General features: G+C 43.2%; 1 protein-coding gene across 1 annotated transcript in view; it reads right to left on the reverse strand.

Moving 5' to 3' along the window:
- Window positions 1-17,922, reverse strand: part of CRACD (capping protein inhibiting regulator of actin dynamics) — a 926,069-nt gene that overhangs the window by 695,678 nt on the left and 212,469 nt on the right. Inside the window, exon 2 of the mRNA XM_086962617.1 lies at window positions 2,915-2,975. The gene's annotated coding sequence lies outside the window, so the exon portion shown is untranslated. The remainder of the gene's footprint in view (window positions 1-2,914; window positions 2,976-17,922) is intronic.

A 17,922-nucleotide genomic window follows, 5' to 3' on the forward strand; every position in this document is an offset into this window, starting at 1 on the left:
TGTAAATAACCACCAACTTCAAGTTGGTAGTAATTTGCGATTTTCTTTAAAAAAGCACTAATTTAATGTAGGCCCCCAAAGCAACTTGCAAAAATCAGCTGAGTTCTATGCTGATCTATCTCGGCCCACCTTTTATAGGAACAATCTACCACCTAGTTCCTCCCTAAAAACGATCGAGGACAGAATACAGCACAGCCGCAAAGAGGGTGCCCCCGGGCCAAACGGCTTGCCCCCATTGTTATACAAACAAGATCAAAAGTATTGGTCTGGCTCATTACTAAAGCTCTTTGGCAACATTACTACAACAGGAACAATCCCAGAATCCTGGAAAGGCTCAATCCTCTCGCCTATCTATAAAAAAGGCTGTAAAAGTGAACCAAAAAACTACAGGCTCATCGCCCTCATTGACATCGAGGCCAAGTACTACGCGGGACTTATTCTAGCCGACCTCCGGGAATGGGCAAGGGAAAAGGCCTTAATTCCAATTAACCAAACAGGCTTCCAGGAAAACCTGGGGACCACCACAAACATCCTGGCTTTTTCCCTTTTAGCCGATTCGACAAAAGCAGCAAGAAAACCATTATTTGTCTGTTTCATCGATTACAAAGCTGCCTTTGACAGCATAGATCGAGGAAAGCTATGGTCAAAGCTAGTACGATGGGAAATTCCTCCCGCCCTTCTGAATCAACTCATCCTACTACATTCAGATACATGGGTCCAAATAAAACTGGGGAGTGGTACAATCGTATCCAGGCGGATCCCAACCTCCAGAGGCTTAAAGCAGGGGTGCGTTTTGGCCCCTACTCTATTTAACCTCTTCGTGGCTGATCTTTCAACTGACCTAGATAATTGCAACCATCATGCACCAAACCTGGGAGGCCTCCCTCTCTCAAATTTACTGTACGCCGACGACCTGATTTTAATCAGCCAAACCCCAGTCGGCTTACAACACCTGCTCCATACTACGAACAACCACGCCTCAAAAAACGGGTTAGAAATCAACTTAGAAAAGTCAAAAATAATGGTGCTAAACCAGCGCAACCCAAAAAAGCGACTGAAATGGCAGCTGGGTGAGAGAGAACTTGAAGTCGTCCACGACTATAAATATCTAGGAATTATCTTTGATAAGAATGGGACATATGACCAACAAAAAGAGGTGATTCAGAGACGAGGAACCATCTTAGCAATCACCCTGAAAAATCTTAAAAGCAAAATAGCAGGACCAAACCTGCTCCCGCTGCTTGAAGTGCTTCGCGCAAAGCTGCTGCCCACGCTCACATACGGCAGCGAGGCCTTGCGAGGGTCGGACGAAGAAACCCTCAATAAAACGGTTGCTAAAGCTTTAAGAATAATCTTCAAGCTTCCTAAATACACCTCCCCAGCCCAACTACGCCTCGAATTTGGAAAAGTAAACCAGAGAATAAGCAGGAAGGCCGCGTATGTGATTTTTTAAAAGTGACGTATGTCACACATACATGCCCTTGGGGCATGTATGTGCGCAAAATGTGCACATATGCATATTTCAGGGGTGCAACAGGTGTCCATTTGGCTCCCTTGCAATCTTGAAATTGCCTTCTCAATTGCGATTCTCTAATTGGTAATCACAAATTGAGAATGTCTTCCCATTCACTCCTATGGGCCTCCTAGCCCATAAGAATGAATGGGAAGGTATTCTTTAATTACGAATCTCAATTTGCGATTCACAAATAAGGAAAATGTAGGATTCGCACAATTTTTAACAAATCCTACATATGTTGCATTTTAAGATTCTCTAATTGCGATTCGCTAAATATCGCAATTTGAGAATCGCAAAACTCTTTATTGATACATATGGCCCAGAGATCCTTAATCTAAGCACAAGCCTTCCTGCACTGGGTTCTAATGGTTCAAAATCCTGATGACACCAGATTAACAAGATAGCTACCCCCTTTATCAAAATAGGGAGCACCCTCGCCAACGAGTCTTCCTGATGACCAATAATAACCACCTTATGGTGATAGCAATCACCACATACTTTTTTGCTTCCATCTTTGATCCCCAGCTCAGTCCTTGGTCTATCCTGATGCACAAATATGTATACCTTGCTCTTACCTAAATAAAATATCGTTTTATTGATCAAGATATGAAACACAAGTTGCTGGTCTTCCTAAAATAACTGTTAAATATTTTTTGCAGTTCTGGTTGAAGGACGATCATAGTCCTGTTGAAAATAGCAATGTCTGCACAAAAGAGGGAGGGAGTGAGATCCCCCTCTTTAGCAGTGAAGGACATGTATTCCAACCACAGCCCCTCCTCTCTAATCAGCTCACTATGGGTCAGATGTGAGAGCACACAGTGGTGAACATGAGCGGTCTCAAACGTCACTGGCTTCTTTGAAGTGAAACAGAGCTTGGCATTGCTTGCTCCTTATAACTCTCTAATGCTAAGGCCCAATCAATAAAGCGTACCCCATTCGAGCATATTAATCCATAGATCTGATTAACTATATCAAAAAGCCGTGGAGTAGTCCACAATTGCACAATACAGCAGGCCACCTCCACCGGGAACCACATGAATTACCCTCAAGACCAGAGCAGCTGCATTGGACACTGTGGACATTCCTAACGCAAGTTAAGTCTGAGAAACTTAGTAACAAGTATTGAAGCAGTGTACAACGTCAACAATAATTGACAATTGTAGTCACTGCCACTGATTATTAAAAATATACCAATGCTACCTTTTGGAGGGGTGTTTAGCTAAAACAAAATACAAATAATGAACAAATGATGATGGAAACAGCCATCTCCCGAGTGCAAAAGAGAATATATATATGTTTACAACGACATATATTTTAACTGTAACATAAAATGGTTCTTTTGAAAACTTTTACTGCGAGCACATTGAAACATATGAGAGGGAGGTGTTTCAAGCTTACCTGTGAACTTGTCCCTTAGCGAAGTCTTCACCACAATATTTTCACACGGAGATTCTTCCCCCTTTGAAAAAATAAGTTTTTGGTTAAATATTTTGTTGATGTTAAATCTTTACAAACTAAAATACCTTAATAATGCTGATGCATTCATAAAAAGCAGTATATAAGTATAACTGTAAATAAATATTTTAGATCTACAAGAAAAATTGTAAAAATTGTTTGCCCCAAATCCAGCTCTTTGCAAGACCCTGTATTGCAACTGCTAAATTTATTTCTATGTCACAAAGGCAGGCATTGCCTTTTTAGGTAAGGCTTGACAGCACTGCTGAAGTCAGACCTTCTGTGATCATAAAAAGATTTCAGAGTACTACTGAGAGAAGGGGTTAGGCTCCACCCATATGTTGGTTCTCCACAGTACAGGATTTGACTGAAGTTTTTTGCTTCCACTGAAAAGAGTACTTGCATTGTAGTTTTTGGCTTGTGACAAAGCTTAGACTCAATACAGCAGTGCCGAGTTGGTTATGGCGGCAAGCCAAGGACCATGGCTACACACCTGATCTGGTTATGAAATGTTACAACGGATGTATGACGTTACCACGCATACCATTACCACGCATACCATTACAACGCGGTATTTACAACGCATACCGTTACAACGCATAGCACTTTGAGGTGCTGGATAGTGGTAAGTATAATTTTATATTCCAACTCCAGTCCCCGTGGATACTAGGGAAGGTGTTGGATATAAAATTAAACTTATTCCCTACCCTAGAGCGCCCTCCAGCGCAATGCGTTGTAATGGTATGCGTGGTAATGCCTGCGTTTTTAAGTGTAGTGCGTGGTAAAAAATGCGTGGTAAACGTTGTATACCGTTACAACAAAGGCAGAAGGCCTGATGTATTTATTTTGAAATGTATATGTTAATACATTCATATGATGTGACTCTGTATGAAAGCCTGCAAAGAAGTATTTTGTTACATCGAATCTTACAAATTATCATACCATACCATACCATATCATCCCCAAAAAATGTGTTTCTTAGGCGAAACACGTTTTTTGGGGATGGTTTGGCCTGCCCAGCACCCTAATGTGCAGGATCCTAAAATGTTTTTATTAATATTTCTAAACATATCATTTTTATTTATGGCAGAGGAGGGCACTTTGGAGGGTCCAATTATATATGGACTTTAAACTGTAGATAAACCCTATAACTTATTATTATTATTATTATTATTATTGCATTTATTGAGCGCACAGCTACCCGAAGGTTTCCCGGCGCTTGCCTTGGGAACCCGTCCTGGCTTTTCCCTGTGAGATAGCCCCTACAGGGCATCCCCAAGGTGAAAGCCAGGCATCCCGCCGCAGGGGGCCGTTGTGGAGATTAAGCAAGCTTAATGCCCAGAGTTGCAGAGTGAGAACCCATGATTAGAGCAGGCAATAAGCGAGAATTATCAAGTCCGTGGACATTTGAGCTCAAGACCCTGCCGCGTCGGGAATTGAACCCTGGTCCCGGGTCTGACCTCAGCTTCCGGGTCTGCCTGCTCTACACCGTGAGCCACACTTCTCCACAGTATTATGCATACTACATACTACCACAAAATATCAGCCCCTCGGAAGCGACCCTTGCCCAAGGGGTCGCTTCCATAAAAAAAAGTCATTGGTGTCTAGTGGGGTTTTCTGCCCACCCAAAAAACGGCCGATCTGCCCCCCAGGGGGGTGGGGGGGCAGAAAAAACATACACAAAATATCAGCCCCCCTGGAAGTGACCCTTGCCTAAGGAAACTCTTCCACTGCCATCCCCCTTCGTGGCAAGTTGTTGGGCTGCCCATGGGGGGGAGCACCAGCGCTTCACCCATGGGTGGGTGCCATGACAGAGCACCGTAGGGGTTAAAAACTGGTTGACAAATACTGTTACTCACATTGTCATCGCAACTCTGCTGAAAATGGAGAAGTGCTTGTTTTGTTGTTGTCTTTCTTCATTCTCTCACATTTGGTTCTTAATATCCCCCCACCCCTTTTGCTCTTGGTGCGTGCACCCGCCCCTCCCTCCTGTTTGCCCTGTGCCCAGCAATGGCTACAGAATTTCTCTGCACTGGAATCTCCCCAAAGCTGGAAACATGCAACTATCATTAAAGATAATCTTAAAAATCTATCTTTTAGTTCATGTTTCCAATGCCTCGATCATGCAAGGTAGAAACTGACACGTTAACTGATTTTGTTTGTGTTATTTGCTGCCAGGTATATTCCACAGGCCTCACCAGACATACAGCTAGCTGTATGATTGGGAACGCTATCACGCGTTGGAAATGTATGTTGCTATTCAATCGTTGTTCATTACCTTTATCAGTCAAGACATTGGTTAAAACTTTGGTTATGAGTAACTTTTATTGGTGAAAGCAAAACAGGGTATAACTGCTGCCGTACCTTGTTTTGATTGCTTTCCATGCAGCCTTAAACTCTGTTCTTCAGTAAGGGATTAAACTGTGCATTTGTAGTCAGCCTGAGACTTGCTACCTATCACATTTTTCCACTAGTGCAACATGTCTAATCACATTGAAGGGCATATTTTCTGTCGAGGTCTAGATTTTACTGTTCATCATTGGATTTGAGTTTGGAAGAACACATATTTAATTCAATCAATCAGCAATTGTATAGAGTGCTAATCACCCAAGGGGAGGGAGGGTTATAAAAGTAAATATCCCATCATACGCCACAACACAAAATACTATTCCCCCTACTTACACTCCCATGCCACAAAATTCCAGTACACTCATTACCATATAATTACTATCCACATAATTCCACTGCATACTATGACATGTAATTCCACTCCACAAATCCACTCCACACTCCACAATTCCACAACTAAAAATTCCAATCCTAGCCACATATTTCCACTACAGATCACATACAAACACTCCATAAAACATTGGTAAAAGTCTTTGACATTTACAATGCCAATAGCTCTAACTCAAACAAATGCAAGACCTATTGCATTACCAATGCGTGTTCTATCTGCCTCCACATCCTACCAAGGAAGAGGACTGTGTGGATCCTTGCAGATCTCGGTTTCTGCACTAAAAGGACTGAAGAGCATTGCCTATTAAATAGCTTTCTTGGCTACCAGGGTTCAAAGAAAGGTCAGACGATTTAGAAGCAGGCAGTTCCCCGCTGCATTGTCTTTTTCATCAGTGTATGTCTTTGCCAAGGAGGAGCCACCCAAAGGTGTCTGGGCCCATTCCACCAGAGTGAAGGCTTTATCTAGAGGTTTTCCTATTATCTGCTGGGCTGTCATGTGAGCATCTGCTCACACTTTCACCAGACACTATTGCCTCGACTCCGAAGTCCTCCAGGATGGCCAGTTAGCCACAATCTTTACAAAACCTTTTGGTTTGAGAATCTCCACAGACCCACCTTCTTTGGAGTACTTCCAATGTATTGCTGTGAGAGGTGACAAACCTGCAGGTACAAGTACCCATTAGAAGCACAGATTACTAACCTTTAATGCCAGTCTTTCTGGTGGGTATTTTAACTGCCTCTAAAAAACTCTCCAGAATCGCCCAACTTCTACAGTAGCCTGGATGTGTTTAATAAGAATCCAGCTACGTTTTCTGCATTGCAATCTTGCTAATTTCATCAGCCAATTTGCCTTGAAGCTCGTGGAATAAGCATAAAACACGACACCAGCATGCCAGGCAGCACCATGACATGGCTCAGACATGATACAAATATAAAGTTATGCTTGTACTCGTGAGCCTACCTGTGACCCAGATTGCAGTGAGTAGAGTCTTGGAAGTGGTAAGGAGGCAGACTAGTGCTGTTTCTTTCCCAAAAAAGTTTACAACAACGATTTTCCCTACTTGTGATTGCATCATCTTATTTTTTTATTTTTAAATTTCGTTAACTCTCTTTGCCTGTGGTTGTTACAGTTTAAAATTGTAGTTTAAACCTGCCAGTGATTGCATAATTTATCCCATGTTTTTCCGTTTCAATTTGGTTTTTTTTCCTGCCTGTGACTGCTTCCATTTAACCTGTTGAATTGTAGGTTTGCAGTCCAAACTCTGTAGTTATTCCCTCTCATTCCCCGATGCTATCAATTTTTTCCCTCCAAATGCCTCCTTTTCTCTCTGCTAAGCAGTATGTCAAGCAGTGCACCCGAGCGACTATTTTGTGTTAACAAGTCAGTAAAACCAGCCACCCCCCTTCCCCCTGAGACAGTAGTAATCTGCTGTAAGATGTTTAAACTGTGTTTAAAAGGGACTGTGCACTTCGTTTTTTGGCCAGGAGAGGGAGTGAAGTTTTATAAAAATTGTTTTGTTAGAGCACAAGTTTGTTGGGGCCTTACCTGCAGAAGTCCAAAGTGTGGATTGAGCCGGTCTGTCTCCTAGGAGATTTCTGAATAGAGGAGCTGCTTCCCACTCCCTGGCCAGCAAACCTTGTCTGAGGTAGCTGGGACTTTATATGTCTGATATTGTTTGGTACATGTGTACACTGATTGGAGGTCGTATCTGATGTTTCTATTAGGGTTAGTGTCCTCATTGGTTGGGTATTTGAGGGTTCTGATTGGTTTCTGGGTGTGTGATTTAATCAATGTAGGTTTGGTACTAGGGCTAGGGTTAGGATTTCTATTGGAAGTAGAGACTAGGGCTTCCTGTGTTATTGGTTGTTGGGACTAGGGTGAGACTAGGGCTTGGGTTAGGCCTTTAATTGGATGTAGCGATTAGGGCTTATGGTGTGATTAGTTGCTGGACTAGGTGTGGGACTAAGAGCAGGGTTAAGTTTTCTATTGGAAGTAGGGACTAGGGCTTCCTGTGCCAGTGGTTGCTTGGACTAGGGTTGAGCGTACGGTAGGGCTAGGGCCTCTATTGGACGTGGAGATCAGGGTTTTTAAACTGATTGGGTGTTTGGAATAGGGCTAGGATTGGCTGTAAGGTCCTCGTCTCCTATTGGTTCTAGATTTTAGGGTTAGTGCTGTGATTTGATAGTGTTAGGACTAGGGTTCCCATTGGCTGAAGGGGTCACCTGACTACTAGGGCTATAAACGGCCATGGCTTAAGGCGTCTCAGCGCGGGCGTCAAGGCTAAGGGTGGAGAGGACAAGGGGGAGTGCCTGTTTGAGCCTGTTCGACACTGGTCGGGACCAAGGCCATGAATGCTGCCCATTTTCCCATTCATTGATACCCACCCTATGTATTTGTCCCTCTGTATATACACATTTATTTTCACTATAGATATGTGTCTATCTTTGTGTATTGCTTTGTATAAAAATGTACAATAATGATGTTGTTATAAAAACAAAAACAAAAGAAAAAAAATCATCTTTGGTCTACATGTAGTAGCTTCCATTGTGCATCTATGTAACTCCATGTACTTGGTTCTGTGTGTCTGTTACTTTTCTCCTGAAAAAGCATATCCCATGCACTACCCTATTTCTCATCCTCTACCTCTATCAAAATCTTTAATCCGCATATACTTACCTCCTTTCTGCATCTGTATAATTTTATTATACTTATGGATCTATATATTTATCACTTTCATCTAATTTAGCATTTCCAATGTACTACCTTATTTCTCAGCCTATACTTCTCTCAATATATCTTCTAGCTAAACTTTCTGACTCATCTCAAACTTCTTTCTACTACTCTTTCCAATTCACTACCCTATCTCTCACCCTATACATGTATCATTATATCCTCTACACCCACTCTCTCATTTATCCCAACCCCATACCACTACTATGATCACCAAAATAACCCTTTTTTTACTCTTTCCTACTCTACCCCTCCTTGCATCATCGGACACCTTTTTTAATATGCAGATCACCCAAAACAAACCTTTCTAAGCTCTTCCCTCTGACTCTTCCCCTCCAAAAACCCTTTTTGCTCATCCAAAAGCCTCCTCCTACTGCTATGCCCTAAAAAAGAAATCCTTCACTCTTCTATCCCCCCACTATCCTTTCCAATCAAAATAACAGACTAGGATGTTCACTTCTCTAATTCCATTTTCCACTATACTAATTCACCACTAATCCTTTATGGGTTCGGGTAGCGTGCTACTCGACAACAAAGCGTTTCAACACCTCATCAGGGTTACGAGTGCTATATAAATGCAAACCTTTTTTCCTTGCTTACCCCTCCCCAACCCTTCTCAATCCTAATAAGTGATTAACATATCCACCCCTCAAATTACTTCATATTTCACTATACTAATTTTCAACACTTAGGGGCCGATTATGATGGCGGACGGACCTGAGTCCGTCCGCCACCATAGAGTAGGAGGGAACCTCCGCATGCGCTGCGGAGTTCCCTCCTGTGCAATTAGGATGTGACCGCCACCCTGGCGGTCACATCCTCTATTTTTAACATTGCGGCGGGTGCGGCTTCAAGCTGCACCCGCAGCAATGTTAAAAATGCACGCATTGCATTTGTATGTAGAAAGTGGCAGGCACCGCGCGGTGCCTGCCGCATTCTGCATACAAATGCAGGAGGGTACCAGAGGTACCCCCCATGTGCATCCCCACCCCCCCCTTCACCTAGGGGGCCCGCAACGGGCCCCCGCAGTGAAGTTACACATGCTTTTCCACAGCGGAAAAGCCGCCGTGGAAAAGCATGTTTCACAGCCCATCCTAATCTGGCTGACGGTGTCTGAGAGACACCGTCACCATATTAGAGCTTTTCCGCCACGGTTGTAAGCCAACCGCGGCGGAAAAGCTGCGGACGGAAACCAGGACCCACCAGCCATCCTAATGTGGCGGTGGGTCTTTGGTGGGTCCGCAGAGGATTTTCCGCATCCTCCGGGTCGGCGGTGGCTTCCGCCGGCCCGGAGGCTGCGGAAAATCCTCCATCGTAATAGGCCCCTAATTCTTTATGGGTTCCGGAGTAGCCTGCTACTCACGAGAAAAGCGCTTCAACACCCCATCAGTGGTAACAGGCGCTATTTGAATGCAAACCTTTCTTTACCTTCTATCTCTCCGCTATCCTTCTCACTCCAAATAACTGACTAATATCCACCACTCAAATTACTTTCATATTTCACCATTAATCCTTTATGGGTTTCCAGAGTAGCGTGCTACTCGCTACAAAAAGCGCTTCAAGACCACATAAGGGGTTAGAAGTGCTATATAAATACAAACCTTCTTTCCTCTTCTATCCTTCTGAATCCAAATAACTGACTAACATATCCACCACTTAAAATTAACTTGCATGTTTCACTATACTAATTCAACACTAATCCTCTATGGGTCCCGGAGTAGCGTGCAATTCGCCGAAAAAGTTCTTCGAAGCCTAGTTAGGGGTAGTAAGCGCTATACAAATGCAATTACAATACAATACATAGTGTGCCAAACTCTTGGTATTGTTTTAAGCACCAGGCATTAGAGTAAGTTTACATACTCTAACAAGTACAATACTTATAATATCAAATGCCTGCCAGCAGTTCATCAGTGATGCCCATACAATATATGATCTTGCAGGTTGGTGCATTTTACACGTTTTGCATTTAGGAATTCTGACATTTCTATACTATATATTAATAATCGGAATCTTAGAGGTCTGGCACACAGATTGAGTCTCTAATTCACAAAGCGTTTTCTGATTAATTATGTCTTACTCCTATCTTAGGCCCTGGGAAGTCCTCAGCAAGTCATACCTGATTACTAAGCATTTTGGGTGACTAATAGTGTCTTATGCTGGACTTAGTTGTTACGCATTCTTTATTTTCCCATAGTAAAAACAATACATGGTGAACATATAAATGTATGTAATGATATCAACAATCAAAAATGTTAACCTGAATGTTCACAGGTTAAAATTTCTAGACAAGTTATGATCAATCTTGAGTGGTGATGAAAATATATTTAAATCAATCAAGGCCCCAAATCAAATGTTCTCAGGGCAAGTAAATTAAATGCTACTGGTAGGCTTGCAGCGCTGACTGCGCCACCTATCAAAGTAGCCTTTTAAACCTGTCTCAGGCCTCCGCCATTGTAGGGCCTGTGCGCGCAGTTTACTGCCGCTGTGACGTGGCATATAAAGTGGGTACCACGTCTGTGACCCCCCTTTTACTGCATGTCAGTCACCCCTGAGGTAGGCCCTAGCTAGCCTTATGTGCAGGGTGCATTGTAGGTAAAATGTAGGACATGGACCTTAATTGTGTGACATGTCCTGGTAGTGACAAACAACCATTTTGGTTTCTCACTACTGTGAGGCTGTCCTCTCACAGGAATGCATTGGGGATTCCTTAATAAGTGTTTAAGTGGTAATTCCTGATATGAGAGGAGCAGCGTGGTCAAGTTTGGTATGTTTGGAATAGTAATATTAAATGCTGCTTAATGGTGTTCGCAGATTTATATTTTACTATTTTAGAAATGCCACTTTTCGAAGTTGTGCTATGTGTCTTTGTGCCTGCCTGATGTGTATTGCATGTCTGGCTCTGGAGTGACAGGGTCTGGTGAGGTGTGTGGCTCCAGAGGGGCAGGGTGAGTCAGCGCAAGGCTGAATAGGCAGATCTGCATTTGGAGTAGCAGAAGGAGTAGCCCCTGACCCTTAATAGGTCTGTTCCTCCTTGTTCAATGCTGGTTCTGCCCCCCTGTGGTGTGTGCGGGGCCAGAGCTTAACCTGACAAAGGAGGGTGTGAGCACTGTATAGAAAGTGATTCAGTACCCCCCAGAATCAGTTGGGACTGGTTCTCCAAGGCCTGTGCCAGGGCAGAACAAAGACAAGTGGAGTATAAGTACTGGGGCTGTGACCCCAGGAAAGTGTGCTTACTTGGAGCTGTAATTGCTGCAGGACTGCTGGCACCAGAGGTACCATGGTGGGACCCCGCTGCTGGCTCCTGGGGGTCCCTACATGCTGGCCTGTCAGTGCCCAGCTCTACCCCTCTGAACTGGGGGCTTAGCGCCTCGTGAGCGATACCTTCTTTTTATTCCAAGAGCGAGTGAGGATTGTTGACTTGCTGCATTCCAGTGCCCCTAGGGGAAAAGTGTTTCTGCCTACCCAGAGCGCTTCGTGAGAGCTTCTGGTGTCATTCCCTAGGAGAGAAGGCAGCAGTAGCACCAGAGACTTCGCTCTGTGGAGCCGCAGCGTCCCGCAAGTCAGGCAGACTGCCTGGACGGGGCAGAGCCCAGCCGAGAAGCGAGAAATAGACTTTGCTCCAGATGCTTTGCTTGGGCAGGCCAGGCCAGAAGAAGCGTGGATGGAGAGGAAGTAAGGCATGGTCAGCCTGTTTAAGGGCAGGGTTCCCGTGTGATTGAGGAGAGGCACGCATGTGGTGCCGGCGTTCGTGGCACTCCGAAGGAGGACCGGAGCCTCGCGGGCTCCATTCTGGCACCCGCTGACGAAGTGAGGCCGGACAGAGTCGGAGAAGGCCCTGGTGAGTGGGGCCGGTGCCAGGCACTGTTGGTGCCAGAGTCCATTTTTTCAGCGGCACCGACAAAGCGCGGGCCGCTGAAATATGAGGGCAGTTTGGTTAAGGAGTCCCAATGAGGGGGGGGCTCACCAGGCACTACAGATGCCGATTTCTTTGGAGTAACACAGTTTCCCCACCTGATTGTGGGCAGCTGCAATGATGGGGCCATTCCTTTTTGGGCTCAGTACAGAAGCCCCAGTGAGGGGGGCTAAGGAGGCACTGTTGGTGTCGGTTTGTGAAAAGCCCAGCTGCACCGCCAGGTTGTGGGCAGCTGCAACGTTGAGGGGGCATTAATTTTTGGTCTCAGGAGAGACAAGGGTGGATGACACCCTCGCCCCCCCCCATTTCTGATGCCGGCCTGTTGGGTCTGCACCCTGCTGCAGTGGAACTTAGAGCCCTGACTTTGGTGGACATAGGGCATGACGAGGAGTCCCAGAAGGGCCCCCAGAGGAAGGTAAGTTGGCCTGTGAGCACCAGAGGTGCTGGTAGGGCACAAGACCCTAATGTGGTGCATAATGTGTTTATGCCTAATATTCTTTTGCATAATGTGCTTATGCCTAATGTTCTTTTGTATAATGAGTTTATGCCTAATGTGATGATGCTGAGTACATTATTTTACCAGTAGTTGCTTTGTAATGGTACTGACAGTGGCCCGATTGGCCATGTCATGAATATAATCCCTGCAAATTACTATCTAGTGCCAGTTGGCACAGTGTATGTTGTGTGATTAGGATCTAATGTGTTTATGATAATACAAAGGTTATTTTTATATAACCTTGTGTGAAGTCTCTTTTGTGGTGTGCCTAGTATGTCGCCGCTGTGTGTGTTTTGCGCAAACGCTTTACACATTGCCTCCGGTATAAGCCTGACTGCTCGTGCAAAGCTACCCTGGGGGTGAGCAGGGGTTCTCTTTGGCGTGTAACTCCCTTGCCCATGCTAGAGTGGTGGTTTCTGCCTGGCTTAGGTGCAAGCCCTAGCCAACCAGAAATCCCATTTCTAACAACTACCAAAACAAACATGAATAAGCACTATTTGAAAATTCAACTGTATGATGGAAAACCAAAAGCAACCACATTGTCAATAAATGAGCTCAATACCTCCTACAACCATTGCAGGTTTTTAAGTTAATCCTAACAAACTAATCATATTCTCAATAAAACTGAATCAATGGAATCAAAATATTTGAAATATGCTTTTGCATTAAAGTGGATATCAAATACGTTTATATAATTCAAACTGTTCAATGCATATACCCAGCTAACCATTTTGAATATAGTATTCCACAAATACTAACTGATAGGTATGGCACATGCTTGAAGTGTGTTGGAACAGGAGACTAATTTGCGTTGAAAGAAATCACCATCTGAAATTATTGTATTCTTTGCAGGTTTTTACACAATTCCCTGGATCACAATAGGAGATAAGGGTGGCACACAAATACTCAAAACTCCAGCTTTTTCAATAATATTATGAATGTTTCAAAAACAAAATATTTCATTCAAATACAGTTCATTATTAATGTATTTTTCAAACAAATGTAAAATATCTTCTGAATTAATCAAGAAATGCTTGTTTAAGTGAAGTAACTTGCCAATTTCAAGAGGTACAGCTAAAAAATCAATCTAAACAAAAAATTGTGGATTGTCAGCCCCAACACGTGTCCCATCTTGTGCCTCCGCTATGAACATTTATTGGATAAATAGCATATTCTCCAAATGACTTGCACAATTTACTGTTTCGGCTTCTAGGCGTTTTGATTAACAGCAACAGATCACCACTTTCTAGAAGCAAGGAGAAAACCATAAAAAGAGTGAGTCCTTCCCTTTATGGTGTTTTATTCGTTCTAGTCTTTGTACTTCATCATTTAATTTAAAGTTTATAATGTTCTTGTTATACTCTTCATTCTTTTTTAATGATGTAATAGCAGTAATCTTGTATTATAAATTAATACAATAAAAAAAAAAACTTGTAAACAAGAACACCCAACAAAACACCTTTTTATGCAGAATTAGTTTGTGAACAATTGACCTCCATACTTTCGAGAAGGCTTCACTCTGACCAAGGGAGAATAGTTGGAGCACCTTCAGTTGAACATTTTGAGACACATGGCAGGGCTACGCTGGCAAAATGTGAAGTTAATCTATGCAAACTCATGTGGCTGCAGCTTTATAGTCACTTTGAGGCTTCGGGAGATCAAAAGTATTGAAGAAGTCAAATCAATTGAACAGTGCTTGAATAAGCTAGAATAATGGGGCCAAGCTGGAACACCTTTTTCAGTAAAATATTGTGGGCTCTGTTTACAGAGGGATCTTCTTTCCAATAGTACTTTTTTGTGACATAAGTTGTTAATGATTGCCACTGAACTAAAATGTGGTCCTCTCATTGTACTGATTGTTTGAATATTTCCTGACATCATGTTTAACTATTTACTATGGATGATAGGAATCACACATATCTAAATGTGTACATTCTGGATCCTATTTCGCATGGCTGCCCTAGGGCTTCCCAGCGCTAATGATCAGTTACAAGGTAGAGTGAAAAGTTCAGAGATATTGTCTGAACAGCCAGGTTTTCATTTGCTTCCGAAATTGCAGTTCATTATCGAGTGTTCTACATTCTGATGGAATGGAGTTCCAAAGTTTGGGAGCTAGATGTGAAAAAGCTCTTCCCCCCATCTTTCTCTTTTGACCTTTGTTTGTGTCAGACGATCTGGAATACTGGACCGCAGCTGTCTGCGTGGTATGTGTGGCAAAATAAGCTTCTTGATCTTCCCTGGACCTTTGTCTTGACGTGCTCTGTATGTAATGATTAGCGTTTTGAATTTTATTCTTGCCTCTATCGGGAGAAAGTGTAAATCAGTTAGATGTTTTTTTACCGGTTCTCGACTGGGAATGTTACATAGCAGTCTAGCTGCTGCGTTCTGCAGTCTGCAGCTTTTGTGAAACCTCTTTAGGTGCACCAAGGATCAGAGAGTTTCCTTAATCCAGTCGGGAGGTGACTAGAGAATGGATCACTGTCTTCCTTAAGTGAGTTGGTACTCTGTCCAGGATTTTCCTGATACTTCTTTGTAGGCCAAAACATATTGCAGCTACCTTTGTGGCTTGTGTCTGCATAGATAGATCGGGTTCTAACCAGAAGCCTAGGCTTTTAATTGTATCTGCAGGCGTAGGTGTCTTACCTAAGCTCTCTGGCCAGGCTAACATGGGGCTGGGTATTAGTTTGTTCCCAAGATGTTTTTTCCCCATTTAGATTCAGGCAGCTTTTTTGTCATCCACTCTTTGACTTTTATCAGGCAGGGAGACAGCTTCTCTCCGTCTGTGCTGTTTTTTGGGTATAATGATATCACTAATTGAGTATCATCGGCGTACGAGGTCATAGATATGTTAAACTCTTGTACGATATCTGCAAGGGGTTTCAGATAAACATTAAAAAGGGTAGGGCTCAAGGCCGATCCCTGTGGCATCCCACACTCTAGGTTCATAGTTTCCGAGAGGGTGGAGTTTTCCTGAACTTGGAGGTTCTTTTGTTCAGGAAAGATTGCAGCCACTTGAGAGCATTGCCCTGTGTCCCCATATTGGCTAGCCTTCTACCTAGTATACGATGATCCACCGTATCAAAGGCGGCGCTCAAATCCAGCAGGAGGAGCACCGCAGAATTCCCCTGCTCTAAAGTTTGTCTCAATTCCTCTACCACAACCACCAGTGCAGATTCCGTACTGTGTTGTGCTCGAAAGCCCATCTGGGTGGGATGAAGACACTGATTACTTTCCAGAAAATTGGACAGATGCCTGTTCACATGTTTTTCTAACAGTTTGCCTGCATATGGTACCTGGGATATTGGTCAAAAGTTTCCCAGCTGTCCAGGATCTGCATTAACTTTCTTCAATAGGGGCTTTATTACTGCATGTTTCCATGTTCCTGGGACTTCCCCTAATTCTAGTGAATGATTCAGTATTGCCACTAGCTTTGGTGTATTGGCAGGTGTGACGGTCTTAAATTTTGGTGGGGCTGGATCTAACGGGGAGCCAGATTTCACCCTTTCCATCAGTGCTATTGCCTCTTGTAGTTCCAAAGGAGGGAACTGTGTCAGAATTTGTACAGGAGCTGACTCTATATCTTCATCCTCCTCTGGGGCTGTATCTCTCCCGTTCTTAAAGTTACTATATATATATTCGTTATTTTTGAGAGAAAGTATGTAGCCAATTCATTACATCTCTCTACCGATGTTTCCATGGGGCTAGAGGCGGGATTTATATTGGATAGCATTTTAATTACTCGGAATAATTATTTTGAGGAATTCTGGGCGTTGTTTATTTTTTCCTCAAAGAATCTTGCTTGGCTAAGATTGATATTCTGATGATAGTTTCTGATGGCTTTTTTGTATTCGACTTTTAGGGATGGATCGTATGTTTTCCTCCATTCCCTTTCATACCTTTTGCAATTTTTTTAGTTCAAGAAGCTTAGGGTTGAACCATCCCTTGGCTCTTATTCTGGTATTGAATTTTGTCATTCATTTAGGAGCTACTTGGTCCAGAGATTTATTAATCCATGCTTCCCATCTTCAATACTCTTCTTCCACTGATCCTAGTTCGTCTATATCTGGACTAGCTGTGTTTGTTGGTATTCTTTCCCATTCTAGCTGATTAATTTTTGCCCAACACATTTTTTCCTTTTTTTCTGGAGCTAAGCTTTCATCGCTATGTCTTCCTGGCTTTTTTAGTTCTATGGGGATAAAAAAGTGATTTAACAAGGGGACTAGTGTTGGTGGGGCTACTTTCAGATCTTGGTTATTTGTAATTACCAGATCAAGTGTGTGTCCCTTATTATGAGTAGCTGATGTTACTAATTGCGTCAGTTGTAGACTTTCCAGGTCCGACAACATGCATTTAGAGCTAGTGAGCTCCTTATTTTCTAAATGAAGATTCAGGTCTCCAAGAACCAATATGTGACTTTTTTTCAGTAGGAGACTAGTAAGTATTACGGGAAGTTCTGCTAGGAATTCCCCATGAGGGCCTGGTGGACGATATATTAACAATCCGGATAAAGTTACGTTTGGAGAAAGGGAGATTGAAAAAGATAAACATTCACTTCCTACTATCGCCATAGGTTATGTGATGCACTTCTAGCCTTTTTTAGTCACAATGGCTTTCCCTACCCTGACTGTCCCATTCTCTCTAATCTGTGTATTTCATACTCTGGTGGAAGGGCCATGACTATATCAGGCATGGAGTCTTCTTTAGCCAGCAATCAGTGATAAATAGTGCATTAATTTGGTCTCCTCTATTAAAATTCAGATTTCTGTTCTATGTTTTGGTAGTGATATACTATTAATTTGCCCTAGGTTCCAGCCAAGTGTGTTGCTCTTTGATAACAGATTGATATCCCATTCTGGGTTTGTTGATTGCTTACTTGTGTGTGTTTCACGCTTCTCTGATGTACCAATGTTTATGGGAATGATATTATCTTTGGGTCTCTCCTCATCACTGTATGTTTTATTATTGTATTTGTACAATTCCTCCCTAGTGTAGATTATCCGCAGAGTTTGTGCAGGGGTACTGGCCCCTGGGCCCGGCTGTGCGCGGACGGGCGAGGCGGGCTTGCCTTTGGC

Source organism: Lissotriton vulgaris, chromosome 3_1, assembly GCF_964263255.1.
Source record: "Lissotriton vulgaris chromosome 3_1, aLisVul1.2, whole genome shotgun sequence".
Taxonomy (NCBI): domain Eukaryota; kingdom Metazoa; phylum Chordata; class Amphibia; order Caudata; family Salamandridae; genus Lissotriton; species Lissotriton vulgaris.